The sequence below is a fragment of the Dama dama genome, chromosome 9 (genome assembly GCF_033118175.1).
Source record: "Dama dama isolate Ldn47 chromosome 9, ASM3311817v1, whole genome shotgun sequence".
Lineage (NCBI taxonomy): Eukaryota > Metazoa > Chordata > Mammalia > Artiodactyla > Cervidae > Dama > Dama dama.
In genome coordinates this window covers 13,859,154-13,882,734 of record NC_083689.1, presented here as the reverse complement: position 1 = coordinate 13,882,734, position 23,581 = coordinate 13,859,154, and the positions used below count along the sequence as shown (strand labels likewise).

Here is a 23,581-nt window from a genome sequence, read left to right as displayed (position 1 = left end):
TTTCATTCCAATCTCAAAGAAAGGCAGTGCCAAAGAATGTTCAAACTACTGCACAATTGCACTAATCTCACACGCTAGTAAAGTAATGTTCAAAATTCTCCAAGTCAGCCTTCAATAGTACATGAACTGTGAACTTCCAAATATTCAAGCTGGTTTTAGAAAAGGCAGAGGAGCCAGAGATCAAACTATTAACATCTGTTGGATCATTGAAAAAGCAAGAGAGTTCTAGAAAAAGATCTACTTCTGATTTATTGAGTGTGCCAAAGACTTTGACTGTGTGGATCACAATAAACTGTGAAAAATTTTGAAAGAGATGGAAATACCAGACCACCTGACCTGCTGCTTGAGAAATCCATATGCAGGTCAGGAAGCGACAGTTAGAACTGGACATGGAAAAACAGACTTGTTCCAAATCGGGAAAGGAGCATGTCAAGGCTGTATATTGTCACCCTGCTTAATTAACTTATATGCAGAGTACATCATGAGAAATGCTGGGCTGGATGAAGCACAAACTGGAATCAAGATTGCTGGGAGAAATATCAATAACCTCAGAAATGCAGGTGACACCACCCTTATGGCAGTAAGTGAAGAAGAACTAAAGAACCTCTTGATGAAGGTGAAAGAGGAGAGTGAAAAAGTTGGCTTAAAGCTCAACATTCAGAAAACTAAGATCATGGCATCTGGTCCCATCACTTCGTGGCAAATAGATGGGGACACAGTGGGGACAGTAGCTGACTTTATTTTTTCAGCTCTAAAATCATTGCAGATGGTGATTGTAGCCATGAAATTAAAAAAAACACTTACTCCTTGGAAGAAAAGTTATGACCAACCTAGACAGCATATTAAAAAGCAGAGACACTACTTTGCCAACAAAAGTCTGTCTAGTCAAAGCTATGGTTTTTCTGGTGGTCAAGTATGGATGTGAGAGTTGGACTATAGCAAAAGCTGAGCACTGAAGAATTGATGCTTTTGAACTGTGGTGTTGGAGAAGACTCTTGAGAGTCCCCTGGACTGCAAGGAGATCCAACCAGTCCATCCTAAAGGAGATCAGTCCTGGGTGTTCATTGGAAGGACTGATGTTGAGACTGAAACTCCAATACTTTGGCTGCCTGATGCAAAGAAGAGCTGACTCATTGGAAAAGGCCATGATGCTGGGAAAGATTGAATGCGGGAGAAGAAGGGGATGACAAGGATGAGATGGTTGGATGGCATCACCGACTCAATGGACATGAGTTTGAGTGAACACCGCGAGTTGGTGATGGACAGGAAGGCCTGGCGTGCTGCAGTCCATGGGTCTCAAAGAGTTGGACGCGACTGAGGGACTGAAGTGAAGTGAACTGAAGTGTTCAGGATTGTGGGTCAAACTTTTCTTCTTACCCCTGCTGACATTCTTAAAGTTGCTACATTTAAAAGGCCATATCATATCCACATACACCTGTGAAGATGTGGCTCACCCAGAAATTATCAGGGAGGAGTCCTCATTTCAGTGATCCAGTTTCTTCCTTGGATAATAGATGATGTCAGAATCTCTGACCCAGAAAGTGTAGGGAGATGGAGCCTATCATGGTGGTTCTGAAAGGTGCATTTGTGTTTCATCGTCACCTAAGGTTGGTCTTGTATTCTCATGTAAATGTAAGGAAACAGTTCACATTTTTGGTGTTCATCTTCAAGGGCTGAATTCCCACAGAGCCTAATTAAATATCTTATTGCCTCCCGGAATCATGAGAGATTTGATTCTGTAGAGACTAAGAGAGAAAAAAAACGTGGAAATTATTTTGTTAATTTTGACTCTTGGGAAGCAGTTATGAATCTCCATGTATTTCCTCCATCTCATTAGACTCTTTTCTCCCAGGAAGAGCCCATCTCTTTTTAGATATGATCTCTAGAGTGCAAAGTATCTGTGATGTACTGCCATATCTCTCTCTTGGATGCATCTCCTTTTGCAAAGGATTAAAGAAAACAATTGAACATCATTAACTGAAGTTTCAGGATATTGCTGAAATGCTTCCAAGCATTTGTACACACACACACACCAACACAGGCATTCAAGTATGTGTCTTTAAGTATCACGACTTCTATTTCAATGAATTGTTGGTGGATTTTTGGAATGGGAAGGCTATTCAGTAAGAAGGAATAAAAATAATAGCATTTTGATTTTGAAATGGAGGGATCCTGGAACATCAAAAATGAAGAAAGAGCAACAGAAAGAGTACAAATATGATTCTAACTGTTTCTGAGGCAACATCAAGTTCTTTACTTTATCCATGTGCTCCTGCTTAGTTGCTCAGTCGTGCCTGACTCTTTGTGACCCTATGGACTATAGCCAAGCAAGCTCCTCTGTCCGTGGGATTTTTCAGGCAAGAAAACTGGAGGGGGTTGTCATTTCCTCCTCCAGGGGATCTTACTGACAGAGGGATCGAACCTGGGTCTCCTGCATCCCCTGCTTTGTGGGTGGATTCTTTACCAATATGTCATTTGGGAAGCCATGTCCTTTGGTAATTTGACCTTTCCAGAGAAAACAGTTCCCTGGTGGCTAAGTGGTAAAGAATCTGCCTGCCAATGCAGGAGATGCAGGGGACTAGGGTGGAGACTAGGGATCTACGGGTGGAGAAGATTTCCTGGAGGAGGAAGTGGAAACCCACTCCAGTATTCTTGCCTGGAAAATCTCATGGACAGAGGAGCCTAAGGGATTGTAGTCCATGGGGTCACAAAGAGTCAGAGAGAACTTAGCGACTAAACAACAAGAACAACACTCTAACTGCAGATCCTGCTATTCTAACTCTGATGAAATTATTACACCTAAGTTTGGCTAGACTATATTTCTGGACTTTATTCTATCAGTGAGTCACTCTTGTCAACTTTAAAGATAAAATTAAGTTAAAGTTAAGGCTGCTCCTATGTCTCTTTGATATATCCCTATTATGGTGCAATTTTTTCTTTATTACTTCCTTAAAGTTAAGACAGCCAAGTTTCATCACCTCTTTGCTTCTAGTAGTCCAGTGTCTTCAGATTAAAAAGAAGATGAATACCTCAATCTACTGGAGGTATGTTTAAATAATTCTGATTCTGCTAAAAATGACAAGTCTTATTTTAGTGGCAATTAAATAATGTTTTCCACACAAGATGTAAATCACTAAATCACTTGACCTCTATGTTCTGTCCTAATTTTTAAACAACCAAAAGCCCACCTAGAGGGTCTGATTCCAATAATCCATCAATGTTCTTTTAGAGAATGTTACCAAAGGCGGGGGGGTAGGGTGGGGATGGCAGTGGGCTCAGTTTGACCCCTAGACTGCAGTGTTCCAACCTATGAGCTACAGTAAACTATAAGAACATAGATACGTCTTGAAACTATAAGTGAAAAACAAAACAATTTTCTGAATCATATAAAATTAAGCATTTGAAAGTATACAATCCAGTGACAGTACATTCATAATGTTTAACCTGATGTCTATCTAGTTCCAAAACATTTTTAACACCCTCAAGAAAACTCGGTACACACTAGCTTTCCCTTTTCATTTTCACATTCTCCCAGCCTCTGAAAATAACTAATTTTCTTTTTGTTACTATGGATTTGCCTCTTTGGGGTATTTCATGTAAGTATAATCACACAATATTATGTTCATTTCTGGCTTTTTCACTTAACATGATGTATTTGAGATTTGCCCGTGTTGTGGCACATATGGTTTTTCCAGTAGTCACGTATGGATGTGAGAGCTGGACCATAAAGAAGCCTGAGCACCAAAGAATTGATGCTTTTGAACTGTGATGCTGGAGAAGACTCTTAAGAGTCCCTTGAACAGCAAGGAGATCAAAGACGTCAATGCTAAAGGAAATAAACCCTGAATATTCATTGGAAGGACTGATGCTGAAGCCAAAGCTCCAATAGTTTGGCCACCTGATGTGAATAGATGACTCACTGGAAAAGACCCTAATGCTGGGAAAGATTGGAGGCAAAAACAGAAGGGGATGTTAGAGGATGAGATGGTTAGATAGCATCATTAATTTAATAGACATGAATATGACTAAAACTCCAGGAGATCAAGAAGGACAGGGAAGCCTTACATGCAGTCACAGAGTCAGACACAACTTAGCAACTGAAGAAGAGTATGTTATCAGGACTTTATTTTTTACTGTTGATAATATTTCATCACATGGATATGCCAAATTTTCTTTAGTGATGTATTAACTGGTAGATATTTGGCTAGATATTTGGATGGACATTCTTTTGTCAATGGATATTTCCCACAACATTCAGATGTCCAACCTTATTCTTTAGATCTTTGGAGAAGGAAATACACCTCAGAGATGGATAGGGCAATCATGGAGTACTCTGCTTATTAGAGATCACACCTAAAGAAAAGTAACTTCCGGGTGGAGAGGGAGGTGGGAGCGGGGATCGGGATGGGGAATACATGTAATCCATGGCTGATCCATATCAATGTATGACAAAACCCACTGAAATGTTGTGAAGTGATTGGCCTCCAACTAATAAAAAAATAAATAAATAAATAAAAAAGAAAAGTAACTTCCTCCTGGGAGGGAAGAGTCCAATGGGATAAGAAATGCAAATGAGTTCCAAAGATATATACCGAGGTTCAAAACTGTCACAAGTATGTATTCTATAGTTATTTCCTCCAGAGAACTAGGTCTCTCAGAGAGTAAACAAAACAAAACAAAACAAAACAAAACACCTTATTATTGAAACTCTTGAGAATTCATCCCCTGAAGCTACAGAAACTGTAAATGTTTCTGCTACATTCCCTTAGGACTACTCTACTAATATCAGCTGGTGAGAAAATTCAACAGTGTCTTCCAGGAGCTTATGAGTGGGTCCTTCTTGCTGCCCTTGCTGAGTGTAGAGGCACCAACTCCAGCCGTCATCCAAGAGAGAAACTGGATCACTGAATTCAGGCTGTTACCTGATAATCTCTGGGTGAGGTACAGAATTTTCACAGGTTTTGGGGGTGTGGCATAGCACAAGGCACTCCTTTCCTTGGTAGTAACATTGGGGGTAATCCACAGAGACAAGTCAAACCTTGATGATAGAAAGCCCTGTGGTGCTACTGGCCCTGATTCTGGATAGAGATTCCACATGCACTAAAATAACTTTTTTCTTCAACCTGTCTCCTCTGGTTGCTGGTTTTCCCTCCTCTGGCTTCACTGCTTCTTCTTCTCCCTCTCTGTTGGAAATATACATCTAATCTCTTTCGACTATTTGTCCTTTCAGATGTTCAACAAATTTTTATTTAGTAGTTACTGTATATTAGGCACCAAGCTGTATTCTAGAGTTGAAGGAAACAATGAAAACATTGCTTCTTCTCTCAAGGAGCTTACAGCTTAAACAGGGGTAAGAGACATGAGAACAAAGTTATGCCCTAAGCCAGTGCTGCAATCCCGGTGAAGTGGATGTGAAAGTGTTAGACTTTTTTTTTTCTGAGGAGATTAGTGAAGGTTACACAAGGAAACACATACTTTTACTGAACTTAAAGTAGGATTTGGATTCTTCCAGTGGGGAAAGGGTGTGAGGTGGCAGGGGGAAAATGTGGAGATTAATTAAATTGTTAAGTGTTTTAGGAAATTACAAGTAGTTCTTAATATTGGACCAATAATGAGGGCTGGGGAAGAAAGCTGAAAGCATGAGTTGGGCCAGCAAAACAGCAGGCCGATAATAGAGACCTTATATTTTCATTATTGAATTGATACTTAATTCTTTTTTTTAATTAAAAAATTTTTTTTTGTTCTGACTGGATGGCTTGTGAGATCTTAGGTCCCTAGCCAGGGATGGAACTCCATGCCCTTGCAGTGAAAGCCCAGAATCTTAACCACTGTGCCACCAGGGCATGCTAAGTTGCTTTAGTCATGTCTGACACTTTGTCAGGCTTCTCTGTCCATGGGATTTCTCAGGCAAGAATATTGGAGTGGGTTGTCATGCCCTTCTCCAGGGGAATCTTCCTGACTCAGAGATTGAACCTGTATCTCTTATGTCTCCTGCATTGTTAGGTGGGTTTTTTTTTTTTTTTTACCCCTAGAGACACCTGGGAAGCCAGTCCTGATAATTCTGAAGTTAGGGGAGTCAGGGCAAGATTTATAGTGGATGGTGCTCATGATCAGCTCACTCTGTGTAAAGATCACTCAGGTCAATGTGAGCAACAGAGTATTAAAGCTGTCAAAGCCATATATAGATGATGAGTGCAAATAGAAAAATGGAGGTAGGATTGTGAGGTGGGAAACAGATCTGTGAGTGACTGAAACAGTACATCTGAAAATTCACTGATCGACAGTAGGTATACAAGGGCATTTATATTAGTTGTTTTATTTATATCTTGCAGTGATCAGTTGCTTCAGTCCTGTGCAACTCTTTGCAGCTCTATGGACTGTTGCCCCCCGAGCTCCTCTGTTCATGGTATTCTCCAGGCAAGCATACTGGAGTGGGTTGCCATGCCCTCCTCTAGAGGGTCTTCTTGACCAAGGGATGGATCCCATGTCTCCTGCATCTCCTGCCTTGGCAGGCAGATTCTTTACCCACTGAGCCACCCGGGAAGCCCTTTTCTTGCAGTAACATTATACAATTGGATGTCATTGTTCCAATTTTATGGGTAAAGAATGTGAGACTCACTGCAGTGAGTCACTTGCTTGTCCAAAGCAAGTATTAGACTCTGGAGTTGAATTCAGAACCTGCTGTTTCCAAGATGCTTACCTTTCACTAAAATTTAAATTTTCAAATAAACATTATTTGTTAAACAGCTTTAGAGTTAAAAAAAATTGTAAAGATAGTGCGCAGTTTTCGTAAACTCCATACCCAGTTTCCCTAATTTATAGCCTCTGTCTAGGATACCACATTACATTTAGACATGTCTTTCTTCTTGATTCTTCTTGGCAGTGACGGTTTCTCATATTTCCCTTGTTTTCAATGAACTTAAATTTTGAGGAGTACTGATCAGATATTTTATAAAACATTCCTTGATTGGAAGTAGTCTGATGTTTTTCTCATGTTTGGAGTGGTTTATGGTTTTGAAGAGGAAGACTACCCAAGTGAAATGCTTTATTCATCATACCATATCAAGGGTACATGTCCTATCAGCAAAGTGATCACTGTTCACTGTGACGTTGGTTACCTGGCTGACTGTCAGGTTTCTTCGCTGTCAATTTACTGTTTTTCCTCCTCTCAAACTGTATTCTTTGTAAGAGGGTTGTTTCATATACCTTCCATTTCAAGAATGACAATTTACATTCCACCTCTTTGAGAGTGCAGTGTCTACATAATTGCTTTTGCATTAGGGATTTGTCTCTATTAATATTATTTATCATTTACTTTACCAGTGTGAACTTAAGGATATTTATTTTAAATGCTTAATTATAATCCAATACCACTTTATTTAACTTGTTGCTCAAAATTTTCTAGCTTTGGGTATTGGGAGTTCTTTCAGGTGGCACCTATGTCCCTTTGATATAATATATCCCCATCATGGTAGAGGTTTTTTTTTTTTTTTTTTTTTTTTTTAAATACTCCCTTACTTTATGGAACCATCAGATGCTCCTGGCTCATCTCGTCTTTCCAGCTCCAGGTCTAGAAATAGTTATTCCTCCAAGGAGCCCTGGTTCCTTCTATTGGAGAATGGTGTTAGAAATCAATAACTGGGATGTCCCTGGTGGTTTAGTGGTTGAGACTCTGAGCTTCCTATGCAGGGAGCACAGGTTTGATCATTGGTTGAGGAGCGAAGACTCTGGTTAGGGAACTAAGATCCCACATCTTACACAACACAGGCAAAACACAAACAAAACAAGATCTGGATTCCAGTTGTCTGTTTATACAAGAGTCATTAGCCCTCTCGGTTGATAAGGAGATAAATGTATGTGTGTTTGGCTTCCCTGGTGGCTCAGTGGTAAAGAATCTGCCTGCAATGTAGGTAATGCAAGTTTGATCCCTAGGCAGAGAAGATCCCCTGGAAAAGGAACTGGCAGCCCATTCCAGTCTTCTTTCCTGGAGAATCCTATGGACAGAGGAGCCTGGGGGATTATAGTCCATGGAGTCACAAAAGATTTGGTCATGACTTGGTGACTAAGCAACAATAACAACACATGTGTGTATACTAATCTGTGTGTATGCATGTATGTTTAGTCATTCAGTTGTGTCCAACTCTGGGTCCCCATGGACTGTAGCCTGGTTGGTTTCTTGTCCATGGGACTCTTCAGGCAAGAATACTGGAATGGGTTGCCATGCCCTCCTCCAGGGTACCTTCCTGACCTGGGGATTAAACTCAGGTCTCCTGCATTGGCAGGCAGATTCTTTACCTCTGAACCAACAGGGAAGCCCTATACCAATCTGTGTATGTATGTATATATACATACCTGCTTATATATACATATATATAACCTGTGTATTTATGTCTCGAATTTATTACCATATAGCTTACTCTAGCCCCTTCCCCTTTCTTATGTGCAAAAACCACTGCAGTAGTGAGATTCTGGGTTTCCACATCTGTCATCCACTTACTTAACTGCTCCGTTCCAGTATACACCGATAGGAGCATCATGATTGTTAATTCATATTATGGTGGAATGCAACTTTATCAATTTGAGTACAGTAATTATGTACAATTTTTGCCTTTAATTTTATAATCGCTACTCATTTCCAGTAATACTAAGTTCACCGCTGTTTCCCCTTCTTCCTTCAGAGAAGGTGTTCATTTGTTTGAATACAATTAGATTTTTTTCTCCACAATCTGTGTTCCATCCTGGAATTCCCTTAACCTTCTAACTGATGTGTTTATCTGTATACATTGATATTTACTCTTTGGAGAGTAAAGTTTAATGCATTTTGACAAATACATACTGTCACATGTTCACAATGACAGTATCTTATGGAATAGTTTCACTGCTGTGAAAAATCCCTTGTCTTTTAATTTTTCAACCAGTTCATCCTCAGAGTCATACAATCTTAACTTTTCAATCTGACTTCATTCATTTAGAAACAAGCATAGAAGATTTATCCATGCCATTTTATGGCTTGCTAATTTATTTTCATCACTAGTTTTTTATCACTAATTTATTTTTATTCATTTGTACAGATGTACCACTGTGTGTTTATACATTTACTTAATTGAAGGGCACCTTGGTTGCTTTCAACTTTAGAGACCACGAATAAAGCTGATATAATCATTTGAAAGCAGATTTGTGTGCGGACATAAGTTTTTGAATTAGTTGGGTATATACCTTAGTTGTACATCCCAGGTTTCACAGTGGTAAAGGATTTGCCTGCCAATGCAGGAGATGTGGGTTTGATCCCTGTGTCAGGAAGATACCTTGGAGGAGGAAATGGCAATCCACTCTATTATTCTTGCTTGAAAAATCCCAGGGACAGAGGACCTGCCAGGCTACAGTCCATGGGGTCACAAATAGTAGGAAATGACAAATGACTATGTAGGCATGCACATACCTAGTAGTTAAACTACTGGATTGTAAGGTAAGATTATATTTAACTTCAGAAGAATCTACCAAAGTGTCTTCCTAAGTGGCTATGCTATTTTTTAATCCCACTGGCAATGAATGAGAATTTGTATTGCTTCACATGCTTGTCTATTGGTATTGTTGACTTTTTTTGTTTGTTTGTTTTCAGCCATTCTAATTGGTGTATATCAGTTGTTGTTCTAATTATCTAATGATAAAAGATGCTGTGCATTTTTCCAGAAGCTTTCTTGCTATCAGTGTTTCTTCTCTGGTGAGATGTCTTTGCCTTCGTTCTTGCTAAGTCACTGCAGTGGTGTCATTTTAAATTGGGTTACTTGTTTTCTTATTGTTGAGTTTATGATTTCTATGTATAATTTGGATTCAAGTCCTTTATTAGACACAGGTTTTTCAAGTACTTTTTCTAAGATTGTTGCTTGTCTATTGTCACTCTTAGTGACTTTTACAAAGCAGATTAAAAAAAAATGAAATACAAGTTATTTTTTCATGAATTATTCTTTTGGTGCTGTGTCTGAAAGCTAATTATCAAATCAAAGACACTAGATTTCCCTCAGTGTTTTCTTCTAGATGACTTATGGTTTTGTGTTTTAAGTATATGATGCATCCTGAGGTAATTTTTGTGAGAGGGCTCTGTCCCATTTTCTCACCATCAAGTAGGATTTTTAGTTGTTGGCTTTATGTCACACGTTCTCTATAAAAGAGAGGAAGTTCCTATACTCAATCTACTGAGTATAGGCTTTATTATTACTATTATTAATGTGTTTTGGGTTTTGTCAACTGCTCTTTCTGCATCAATTGATATGATTTCTCTTTATTAGCTAGTTGACATGGTATATTAAATTGATTTTCTCATTAGTATTTTAAAAATTGACATGAGATTGTTAACAAAATTTAAAGTTAACACTATTGGTAACTGAAAGAAGGAATAGATTACATTTATTTTCAAATTTTGCACCCATCCTGCATACCTGGAATAAATTCTTGGTCTTGTTATAAAATTCCCTCTGTTGTTTGTTTTGACTTGCTAATATTTTGTTGAGGACTTTTGTACCTATATTTGTGAGTCATATTGATCTGCAGTTTTCTTTTCCTGTAATATGTCTACCTAGCTTTCTGTTAGTTAAGGTTGGCTTTCCAGAATGAATTAGGAAGTATCCTAACTGCTTCTACATTCTGGAAACTTTGTAGGGAATTGAAATAATTTCTTTCTGAAATTATTGGTAAAATTCACTAACATTTCAGCAATAATTTAAAAATAACTGTTTCACCTATCAAAACATTTTCCCAGGTCACTGGATTTTGGGAGAAAAAAACTTTAAAATGTTTTGCTTTAATTCTATCAATTTTATTATATGTATTTAAAATTATTTATTGATCTTTATTTAAACAGATAATAGTAGTGTGAGGATAAATGGTAGTGTGAGGCTATGAATCATTGTAGGTCATAAAGATTGAAAATATTTATCTAGTTGGATATTCATATTATTATTATTATTATTTTTCATTTAATTTTATTTGTTGAAGGCTAATTACTTTACAATATTGTAGTGGCTTTTGCCATACATTGACATGAATCAGCCATGGATTTACATGTGTTCCCTATCCTGATCCCCCATCCCACCTCCCTCCCCATCCCATCCCTCTGGGTCTTCCCAGTGCACCAGCCCTGAGCACATATTGAGGGCATTCAGGGAGCTATAAGATAGATGTATAATACTGCTATTACCCAAAGAAGGTGATTTCCCATCACTTCTTCTTTCAGTGGAATACAGTCTTTTGTTTCTTTTCCTCCCTTTTTGTCAGTTTCATTTCTCTTTCCTTCTCTGTATTTTTTTTCTCTTTTCATGCACATAGAAGACTTGTAAAGTTCCCTGCTTCATGTCTGGCTCATTCTTGATATCCCAGTAGACATGGCTACCCCATGCTCTGTCCTCCCCTTCTCCTCCTGCCCTCAATGTTTCCCATCGTCAGGGTCTTTTCCAATGAGTCAGCTCTTCCTTGCAATAGGCGGGCAAAGTATTGGAGTTTCAGCTTCAACAACAGTCCTACCAATGAACACCCAGGACTGATCTCCTTTAGGATAGGCTGGTTGGATCTGCTTGCAGTCCAAGGGACTCTCAAGAGTCTTCTCCAACACCACAGTTCAAAAGCATCAATTCTTCGGTGCTCAGCTTTCGTTATAGTCCAACTCTCACATCCATACGCGACCACTGGAAAAACCATAGCCTTGAGTAGACGGACCTTTGTTGACAAAGTAATGTCTCTGCTTTTTAATGTAATGTAATGTCTCTGCTATCTAGGTTGGTCATAACTTTCCTTCCAAGGAGTAAGCGTCTTTTAATTTCATGGCTGCAATCACCATCTGCAGTGATTTTGGAGTCCAGAAAAATAAAGTCGCGTGCATTGTTTGGATGTGCCTAAGTTTACTTATCCATTCACCTACTGCAGAACATCTTGCTTCCTTCTCCGTTAATTTCTTGATGGCTTCTTTTAGCTAAATTTGCACTGTTCCTGTTTCCATTTCTGCAGTTTCACTGACTACATGGAACCAGGAAACCAAACCGGTATTTCAGAATTTATCCTCCTTGGACTCTCAGAAGAGGTATTATTGCAGCCTCTCCTCTTTTGGAGCTTCCTGTTCATGTACCTGGTCACCTTCATTGGGAACCTTCTCATCATCCTGGCCATTATCACCGACTCCCACCTCCACACACCCATGTGTTTCTTTCTCTTCAACCTATCTTTTTCAGACACGTGTTTCACCTCTACCACCATCCCAAAGATGCTGTGGAACATCCAGACTCAGAGTCAAGTTATCACCTATGAAGGCTGCATTGTACAGATGTATTTTTTCATGCTTTTTGGCATATTAGACAACATCCTCTTGACTGATGGCTTATGACCGGTTTGCAGCCATCTGTCACCCATTGCAGTACATGATCATCATGAACCCTAAGTTTTGTGACCTCCTGCTTCTGACATCCTGGTTAGTGAGTGTCCTCGACTCTCTGTTACATGGCTTAATGATTTTGCGACTCTCTTTTTGCACAAAATTGGAAATTCATCACTTTTTTTGTGAACTTTATAAGGTGGTTCAGCTTGCTTGTTCTGATACTTTCCTCAATAACCTGATGATATATTTTGCAAGTGGAGTTCTGGTTATTATTCCACTCACTGGTATCATTTTCTCTTACTCTAAGATTGTATCCTCCATTTTGAAAATTTCATCCACAAGGGGCAAGTATAAAGCATTTTCCACATGTGTGTCTCACCTCTCAACTGTCTCCTTGTTCTATGGTACAAGCCTTGGGGTGTATCTTAGCTCTGCTAGCACACAAAACTCCAGGGCAACTGCAGTAGCCTCAGTGATGTACACTGTGGTCACACCCATGCTGAACCCTTTTATCTACAGTCTTAAAAACAAAGACGTAAAGCAAGCCCTTAAAACACTCTTCAGCAGAGAAACATTATCAGTATAAGGGAAGTATTTGTCTGAAGATAGAGACTTTTTTCATGAGTAACAGTTCTCAAAACCCTAAAAGATCCTAATCATGATTAATACTATCAGTGACCAGAAAGACAATATGAAATTTAAGTTATTTACAGAGTTCAGTTTCTTTCATTTTTCATATATTATAAGCAATGGTTTCTTCCTATATTTTCTTTAAAATTTTGACCTCTTAACATATTCTCTGGGTTTAGTGTGGGAAATAGAACCTACTGCATAAGTTTTCAGAAGTATAATATGTAATACAGGAAATGTAATGCTTAAAATAATACATGATTGATGAAGAAATTGTGTAATGCTTTCTCTACCAGATACAAGTAACTGTACTTCATACGATCTTCTGTTGACAAGTCATCTGACATATCAGAGTCTGTACACTAGTGGCCAGGGTTTGGGTTAATCCAATTTAACTAGATATCATCCACAATAGGAGAAGCAACTGGAGTCACCAACTGATGTATTTACAATAATCTGCATCTGCTCTCCTCCAATGACTGACAGGTAGATTGTACCCTTGTGAGAGACCAGGGCTCAGGGAACCCAGCTTAGTCATGTCCAGATTCCTGAATCTCAGAAACTTTGAGATAATTGATATATGTACATTGTCTAAGTTTATGGGAGAATTTGTGACACTGAAATATGGATAAGTAATACAGAGGTATAGAAAACTAGTATAATTCTTGTATATTTACACAGGATGACAAAGTGACCCAACACTTTGAAAAAACTTGATTATCTCTTGTAAAAATATATATACATATTTACAGGGTATGTGTGCCTGCTTAGTCATTCAGTCATATCTCACTCATTCTAGCCCCGTGGACTTTAATCCTCCAGGCTCCCCATTCCACAGAATTTTCCAGGCAAGAATACTGGAGCCAGTGGCCATTTTCTTCTCCAGGGACTGAACTCAGGTCTGTTGCATCTCCTCTAATGGCAGGTGAATTCTTTACCACTGAGCCCCCTGGGAAGCTAACATGTTTACAGTAAGACTCAGAAATTCTGCTTGGTTTTTTTGAAAAAAATGAAAGCATATGTCCACACAAAGACTTAGTCACAAACATTTATAACAAGTTTATTCATAGTAGACAAAATGGAGGAAAAACTGAAATATCCACTGATACATAATTATAAAAAAGTTGTAGTATATTCATACAATGAAATCTACTAAGCAATAAAAAGAAACCAACCACAGATACAAATGAAAATTTAAATGAATTCCAAAAATCTATTATGAATGGATAATGCCAGAAAGTTCCCATAATAGAAGCAATTTCTATGAAGTTATACCATAGTCAAAACCAATGCTAAGGTGATTCTAATCAGATCAGTGGTGCCTGTGCCAAAGAAGGGGCTTAGGATATACTGAATATGAAGCATGAGGGATTCTTCAGAGGAGATGGAGATATCATATATCTTTTTTGCAAATATTTGTGAGGACATTGCCTTAAAAATAGTTTTGAAAGACTTTGAAGGGTGACAAGTGAAAACAATGGACATTCTGAAAGGTCTTCTCTGAGTGGCCAGTCTACCAGTGTCTTAAACCATTTTCACTAGAGTAGCTTTTGTTTCCTCTTGATAGCAATTTCTAGCACATAATGGAAAACATCATATCTTTTAAGGGTTGGCTTAAAGTCTGGAGGAAGCATAAACTTGGACTCTAGGTAAAACCAACTCTGTACACATGCCTTCAGCTCCCCTGACTAGCTGGGGAGAGATGATTTACATGGGTGACATTCTACTACAGGAGACAATTCTTCCTGAAGCATAGCTCTGAGCAAACAAAGAAACCTCTCCCAGGGGCCAAATCAGAATCAGGGCACACATGATATTATTGCCTTACACCATATATTATCTCCTCATCTAAGGGCAGAGACTAATATGGAAATATACATTGCTCTGGAATTGAAGAACCCTTGGGGAATTTGTCTAAGGGATGTTGCTCAGTCATTCATCAAGTGGTTGCTACACATTGCATTAGTCAGCTTGGGATGCTGTAACAAAATATAAGAGATTGGGCAGCCTAATTAACAGAAATTTATTTCTCACATTTCTGGAGGATGGAAGCCTGAAATCAGGTGCCAAAACAGTTGGGTTTTGGTGAGAGCACTCTTTCTGGCTTTCACGTGGTTGCTTCCTCACCGTGCCTTCAAATGGCCTTTTCTTGAGAGTGGAAACACACAGAGAGAGAGAGAGAGGGAGAGAGGGAAGCAAAGAGAAAGAGGAAGCTCTTTCTCTTCTTATAAGGCTACCAAGTGTATTAAATTATGATACCACAGTTATGACTTCATTTAACCTGTTGTTTTGCTGTAAGTTACTTTTGTTTTAGGTTCAAAGGATTTGATAACAAAATAAACCACTCACTACACACAAGTAAACAATTTCAATTTTAAAGAAGATTATTTGATTTCAATATGCAGTCATTTAAAGAAAAAAAATAGAAACAATAGAGATAAGTAACATCATGCTGCTGCTGCTGCTAAGTCGCTTCAGTCATGTCCGACCCTGTGAGACCCCACAGTCGACAGCCCAGCAGGCTTCCCCGTCCCTGGGATTCTCCAGGCAAAAACACTGGAGTGGGTTGAAGTAACAGCATATACATCACCAAACTGGGTCAACTGACATCCAGAACTAAACAGGGCTGAAAAGTCCCTTGGGCTTCCCCTGTGGCTCAGCTGGTAAAGAAAAGTCCCTCGTTAAAAGAAATCTGGAGCCCCAGTGGAGAAACTCTCCTGGGCAGTTCATCCACTCCATGGTGAGTTTTATGATTGTAGTTTTGGAGGTTCTCATTTATAATCCCAGGTTGCAAACTGATACTATCATCAGTTTGTACACAAAATGCAGCCTTGGTTTTACTTTAACCATTTTGAAATTTTGTTTTCTTGTGAGTCATAAGATTTCATTAAACCTTGAGTGGTTGATTTGACCTCCAGGGGCTCAAAAATTTCACATCCCACTCTCTTTCTTATCTAAAGTGCTGACTGACTAGCTGTGCCTGTGGGTAGGCATGGAATCCGAGCAGTGTCCAGGGAGGTCAGAAGCAAGGTTAGAGACCTGCTTTCCTGCTTCTGAAGCCTGAATAAGACTTCCTCCAATTTAATTTTTCCAACAGCTGTATCAACTCCTAGAAGCTCTATCTCCAAATATAGTCATGTCACTTTGGGGACTTGAATTTGAACACATGAATTTTGAGGGGACACAATTCAGTCTGTGGCACATATCTCAAGTGTGACAGGCACTGTGTTAGGAATGGAGGAATAAAAATTGTGCACTTTTGGTTGAGTGAGGGTACATAGAATTTACAATAATCACACTATAATTATTTATTATACCATTTGACTCTCAGGTGACAATCTATTTCCCTCACTTAAAAGTTCATAGACACCAGATCACTCTGGTTTAGAATCTTAACAATATACCTTGACTTTTATTAACATAAAGAGGAAAGGAAAAAATCAGTGCTTTATCAAGGTAGACTGGGTTGTCGTTGTTTAGTTGCTAAACCATGTTAGACTCTTTTCTGACCCTGTGGACCATAGCCTGCTAGGCTCCTGTATCCATGGGATTTCCCAGGCAAGAATACTGGAATAGGTTGCCATTTTCTTCTCCAGAGGATCTTCCCAACCCACAGATTGAACCTGTGTCTCTGGTATTGGCAGGTGGATACTTTACCACTGAGCCACATGGGAATCCCAGACTGGGCTAGGGAATGGCTTTTAATACAATAGATAGACCACAGTCACTTATCTCTATCCAAACATTTTGGATTCTTCCCTTTTGCTTCAAGGGAATTTTTATTTTTATTTTATTTTTTCCCATTTATTTTTATTAGTTGGAGGCTAATTACTTTACAATATTGTAGTGGTTTTTGCCATACATTGACATGTCAGACTGACAAGTTTCTACCTTGTCTCTTTAAACTGTGCTGAAGAAAATAAGAGAAGAAACAGAAAAAAGATCCAGCAGAGCTTCTTCCCAGTGTGTACCTCTTCCCTGTTCCCTTTCAACTTGTCATCACCCTATATTATTACTTTTGTTCTTTAATATATCCTAAATATTCCCTCCTTAGAAAGGTTTTTCCTCATCTTTTGTTATCCCCAACTGAATTCCATCCCTCTGTGATATGTTTTCACACTGATCACTTATTTTCCATCATAGTGTAGAAAACCAGCACAGTGATTTGGATGGGTGGATGGGGGTTGTTGGCAGTATTCTACCAAATGAACACCCTTGCTTGACTCCGAACTTGGACTTTGTCATTGACTTAGATTTTCATGTTATTATTATTAAAAATATTACTATAATTCCTTGAATGTCATATGATTAACTGTAAGCCTCATGAATGACTCAATGGCATGAGTTCAGTTCAGTTGCTCAGTTGTGTCTAACTGTTTGTGACCTCATGGACTGCAGCACACCAGGCCTCCCTGTCCATCACAACTCCCGGAGTTTACTAAAACTCATGTCCCATTGAGTCGGTGATGTCATCTAACCATCTCATCCTCTGTTGTCCCCTTCTCTCACCTTAAATCTTTTTTTTTCCATTTATTTTTATTAGTTGGAGGCTAATTACTTTACAATATTGTAGTGGTTTTTGTCACCTTCAATCTTTCTTGGTGGCATGATAGACTGTTAATGTTCACTTGCTCTCATCTTACTGAAATTACCAGATTTACCTGTGACAACCCCATGAAACTTTCCATGGCAAACATCCAATGAATGTTGCACCATGGACCCACTCAGTGGATGGTGTTCCCTTTTATTAATGTGCACTGTCAGTTAGTTAAAAAGGTCCTCATGATAAATACACATAGTAATTCTCTCTTGGATCAGGTGAGATCAAGGACATTTCTCATCTGTTTGGGTCAGGCTCCTATAGTGTCAAGTCAAGGTGTTCGATTGTGTCCTTCAAGTCTTAGAAGAACAAATTGAATGTCATAGCCACATAAGTCAACTTTTAATGATATCCTGCATCTTGTAAGCTACTCTGAGAAGTCCAGTGAGACAGGAGACATGACTCGAGCTCCCATGTACACCCTAAAGGGGAAAATCTGGCACAAGCATTTGCTTTCTTTTAATATCTTAGCAAGTAAGAATCACATCCATCAGAGAAAAAAAGACCAAGGAATATTTCATTCAATGAGGTCCTATGGGAATTCACATTCATAAGTCACAAAAAGTTACAAATGCTTTTCCTCGATATATTCAAGTCTGTCTCATCAAAGGGGATGAGAAACCACAATCATCTCATGGAGGCTTCGTGAGTGGTTCCATCTCCTTGCTCTTTCAGGGGCAGCTTCCAATTTTGTCCACCATTCAAGGAAGGAATTGGATGGGAGGACGTGGATGTTTCCATGACATTATTTGGGTGAGCCATCACATCTTCATAGGTGCTGGGGGATATGGAAGAGCACAATGGGCTATTTTCATTTGTGAATTTTAGAGGAATTGGTGGGGAAAACAATATAAGAAAAGTTTAACAATCAAGAGACTTTCTAAGAAAGATTCTTGATTTTTTTGAGGAAAGAATTTTTGGAGGAAAGACAGATTAGGGAAAAGGATGAAATTAGGTACAATGCTGACACAGTTGGCTGTACCCAGGAGAAGGTGGGCCAATTACATTCTTCTGAACATGTATGTTGATTGCTTAGTCAAGTCCTACTTTTTGCAACCCCATGGACTATAGCCCAGCCAGGCTCCTCTGTCCATGGGATTCTCCAGGAAAGAATATTGGAGTGGGTAGCCATTACCATCTCCGGGGGATCTTCCCTATCCAGGGATTGAACCCAGGTATCCTTCATCACAGGCAGATTCTTTACCATCTGAGTCACTGGAAATCTCATAAGCAACATGAAACCAGGAAACCATACACAGGTTGCAGAATTATTTTCTGTTTGGATTCTCAGAAGAGACAGAGCTGCAGCCTCTCCTTCTTGGGCTGCTCCTGTTCTTGTACCTGATCACCTTCTTTGGGAACCTTCTCATTATCCTGACCATTGTCGCTGGATCCCATCTCCACATTCCCATGTATTTCTTCCTCTCCAACCTATTCTTTGTAGACATCTGTTTCATCTCCATGTCCATTCCAAAGATGCTGTGGAATGTCCAGATAAAGAGCAAAGCCAAACCTATGAAGACTGCCTCTGACAGTTATACTTTTTGTTGCTCTTTTAGCTTTGGATTACTTTCTCCTAAATGCAGTGGCCCACGACTTGTTTGTAGCCATCTGTCAGCCCTTGGATTACACAGTCATCATGATCCCCAGCTCTGTGGCCTCCTGCTTCTGGTATGCTGGTTATTAAGTGTTCTGGACTGTTTGTTAAATAGTTTTCTTGTGTTGTAGCTCTCCTTCTGTGCTGACATGATAATCCCCCACTTTTTCAGAGAAAGCAATCAGGTGCTTCAACATACCTGTTCTGACAATTTTTTAAATCACCTAGTGCTGTATTTTGAATCTGGTCTGGTGAGTTTTATTTCATTCACTAGTACCCTTTTCTTTTACTCTAAGATTCTTTTCTCTATGCTGAGAATTTCATCAGTTAGAGGCAAGTATAAGGCATTTTCCACCCATGGATCTCACATCTCTATTGTTTCTTTGTTCTATGGTACAAGACTTGAGATGTAGATAAGTTCTAGAATAACCTTAAGTACCAAGGTCAGTAAAATAGCTTCAGTTATGTATACAGTGGTTACACCTTGCTGAACCCTTTTATCTATAGTATGAGAAATAAGGACATAAAATGTCCTTTGATAAATCTTGCCACTTCTATCACTTTCAAAGGGCAACAGAGATGCTTGTGTTGGGGCTGGAGAGGTGCCCATGAATAAAACAAAATTTAAAAATATATATTAAGATTCAGAAATCCAGATACTTCATGACTGTTTCTGTTTGTTCATGAAATTTACAAATTTTTGAAACATCATTTCATGTATTTTGTTTGATAATGACCTAGATATCTCTAAACTCTTTTCATCCTTTTCCTGCTTTCTTTTACTAAATTTCATCCCCAATTTTAGAAACAAAGGAATTTAATTGTAATAATTTTAATTAAGTGAATTTTATTTTTTGAGTAACCTCTATTTAAAATATTCATTAATTAAAAATATATAGTTGATATTTCATTTTACTTGTCAGATTAGTAATGAATGTTAAAATTTCTATAGATATATGAGAGATTGAACCTGATTTTTCATTTTGAATTGTACCATTGATTACAATGATAACATCTCATTGCATCAACTTTTTCTTTCAGTATACCTATCTTTATGCTAATTGTCTGCTAATCTAGACATGGAGTCTCTAACTTCTGTAAAGGAGAAGAGAGTACGTACACATCTTTGGCTCTCAAGTCACATAGCATCTGTGACAACTGCTCAATTCTGCCATTGTAACAGAAGTTAGCAAACAAAGAAGAAATAGACAACATGAAAACAAAGGAGCATGGTTTTAGTCAAATAAAGCCTGATTGGTAGAAAAAAAGTTGTGGTTCAGGTTTGGAATGCAATCCTATTAGTTACTACCAGCTACATGTTTGTGCTGAGTTATTCTGTATCAACTTGATTAAAAAGATTTCTAGAATCACCTCACCTCTTGTCAAAAGAGAAATTGTATGTGATTAAACAGGTGGAAGTGAAGTAACAATAATTGCTCTCTGCAGGTCTTTGCATTTGATGAGTTGAAAGATAGATGCAAGTGTGTGATGAATTTTAGCTTGACTTCACTGTATTCTGCTCTAGTCAGCACTTCTTCCCAGCTAATGTTCCTGATGATCAGAAGTGACCTCAAGTGTATCAACAGACATTCGGCTGCAGAGCCAGAGATATGATAGATCTGCAAAATCTTCATCACAAACTCAAATTTTGCAGTCTCTCTTCAGCAGTTAGATGTTCTTTGAATAACTGGTTGGTAGTTATTTTGAAAACCACAACTCCTTTAAAATCTTCCACTCCAAGCTGTTCTCTCAAATGTGTAAGGTCTAATTTCTGTAATAAATTCATAATCCCTAAATCATAGTAGTCCTGGTTCTATGACTGAATGCTCACTTCTGCAATTACTGGTTTCAGAAGTGGTTTCAAAGGAATATAACTCTAGAACTGGACATCTGAAATTGGTTCTTTGTTCTGATTAAATTTAAAGGTATTCATGACTCTAGTGTGCATGTGTGGGGATGGTAGCTAAAAGAGACAGCAATATTTCACAGCATGCTATGGCAAATCTACATTAAATTAAACTTAAATTATTACTTTTATATAACTACAGAAACATGCCTTTAGAAAGCAAGAATCTCAGTACCCAAGTATTTGATATCTTACAGCTTCTTAGTGAAAGAAGTATAATGTTTTGGTGGGTTATTTCTAAGGGCACAGGAGAACTTGGAGAAGGAAATATTGAACTCAGGACTTGAACTGCTTTAATTCCCAGTTCAAGTTCCAGGCAAGGAAATGGAAAGCAGAAATCCCTTAAAGCAGTGCTCTGTTACTGGAAGGATTTCACAAATTAGTTCTACTATCAAGTATTTTGTGATGCCAAGGTATTGATTCTCATATGTACTGTGCTAATTCAGAAAACAGATAAGATGGAGAGTGATATCAGCAACATGGTGGAGTGCAAAGCTGCCCTTGCTCTCCCCGTCAATCTACAATCAGTAAAAAATACCCAGTGCAACACAAGTGCCTCTGTCCATCACATAAAGATGGTAGATAATTCACAAATTTATACTTCTAAAAGTGGGTAGACTGAAATGCATCAAAGAGGTGAAACTGAGGGAACAATGGAGGCAGTGCTTGCAATTCAAGAATCTGCCTCTGATAGCTGAGCCTTCAGCCCCAGAGAACCTGGCAGGATTAGGGGAGGTGGAACACAAAACTCTGGCCTCCCAATCACAGAGACACTAGTGGCCACTGGCAACTGGGTAACTTTAGTCGTGGGGCCTGGGACACTGTTCCTCCAACTTCTGAGGTGTCTGTGACTGTGAATCGCATCTGATCCTTGCAGTAGTAGAGCCTATGAACCTTACAACACGACACAGGAGAGGCACCTGCATGAAGCCAGCTCCCCCAGGGCAGTGGTATCTGTAAATCATGCCATCCTGAATGCAAGGGAGGAACCCACCATCCTGGTGCGAAATAACAATAGACACCACAGAAATACAAAGGATCATCAGAGAATATTATGAACAGCAGAATACCAAGTTGGACAAATTTTTGGAGGAATATGGTCGGAAATATGGAGGAAATGGATGAATTTTTAGAATCATGCAAACTTCCAAGACTGAATCATGAAGCAGCAGAAAAGCTGAAGAGATCAATCAATTGTACAGAGATTATGAGGGATTTCCTCCTAGCTCAGTTGGTAAAGAATCTGCCTGCAATGCAGGAAACCTGGGTTCAATTTCTGGGTTGGGAAGATCCCCTGGAGAAGGAAACGGCAACCCACTCCAGTATGCTTGCCTGGGAAATCCCATGGAGAGAGGAGCCTGGTAGGCTACAGACGTCCATGAGGTCGCAACAGTCGGACATGACTTAATGACTAAAACCATCACCACAGAGATTAGAACAATGATCAAGATGCTATGCCCAAACAAAAGTCCAGGACCACGTGGCATCACAGGTGAATTCTCCCAAACATTCAATGATTTAATACCTATTCAATCTTCTCCAATAAATTGAAGTGGAAGAAAAGCTTTCTAACTCACCTTATGAGCCCGACATTACCTTGATCCAAAACCAGAAAGAGCAACACACAAAAATTTAACGAAAGGCCAATATCTCTCATGAACATACATCCAAAAATCCTGAACAAAATATTAGAAGACTAAACACAGAATTCCATCAGAGAAACCATATGCCATGATCAAGTAAGATTTAATTCGGAAATGCAAGAATTTTTCTTATATCTGGAAATCGTTCAGTGTGGTGCACTACATTAATAAAATGAAGGATAAAAAGTGATAATCTAAATAGATGCAAAAAAGCATTTGACAAGAATCAGTGCCCATTTTTGATAAAAAAATTCTTAGTCAAGTGGGTATAAAAGGGACATATTTCAGCATAATAAAGGCCATATATGACAAATCCAGAACTGACATCATACTCAATGGTGAAAAACTGAAAGATATTCCTCTAATATCAGGAATGGGACAAGAATGCCCTGTTTCAAATCTTATACAACATAGCTTGAAACTCTTGCCAGAGCAATTAGGCAAAAAAATTTAAAAAACCATCCAGATTGAAAAAGATGAAGTAAAACTGTCACTGTTTGTGAATGATGTGATTCTGTACATATAGAAAACCCTGAAGACATCACCAAAATTTTATTAAAAATAAAAAAAGTAAATTTGCAAGACACAAATCAACATACAAAAATCTGTTGTATTTCTATACACTAACAATAAGCTAGCAGAAAGAATAATTAAGAAAACAATTCCATTTTAATTGCTAAAAAAAGAATAAAGTACTTAGAAATAAATTTAACCTAGGATGTGAAAGACCTACATATTGAAACCAATAAGGCATTGTTTAAAAAAAATTGTCATACAAAAAAGGAAATATATCATATGCTCATGATTGGAAGAATTACCATTGTTGAAATGTCCATGTTTTGCA

At 38.6% G+C, this 23,581-nt stretch overlaps 1 pseudogene; it reads left to right on the top strand.

The window, feature by feature from the left end:
- The first annotated feature begins 12,010 nt into the window (after positions 1–12,010).
- Positions 12,011–12,963, top strand: LOC133061219 (olfactory receptor 7A17-like; annotated as a pseudogene).
- Positions 12,964–23,581: the final 10,618 nt, after the last annotated feature.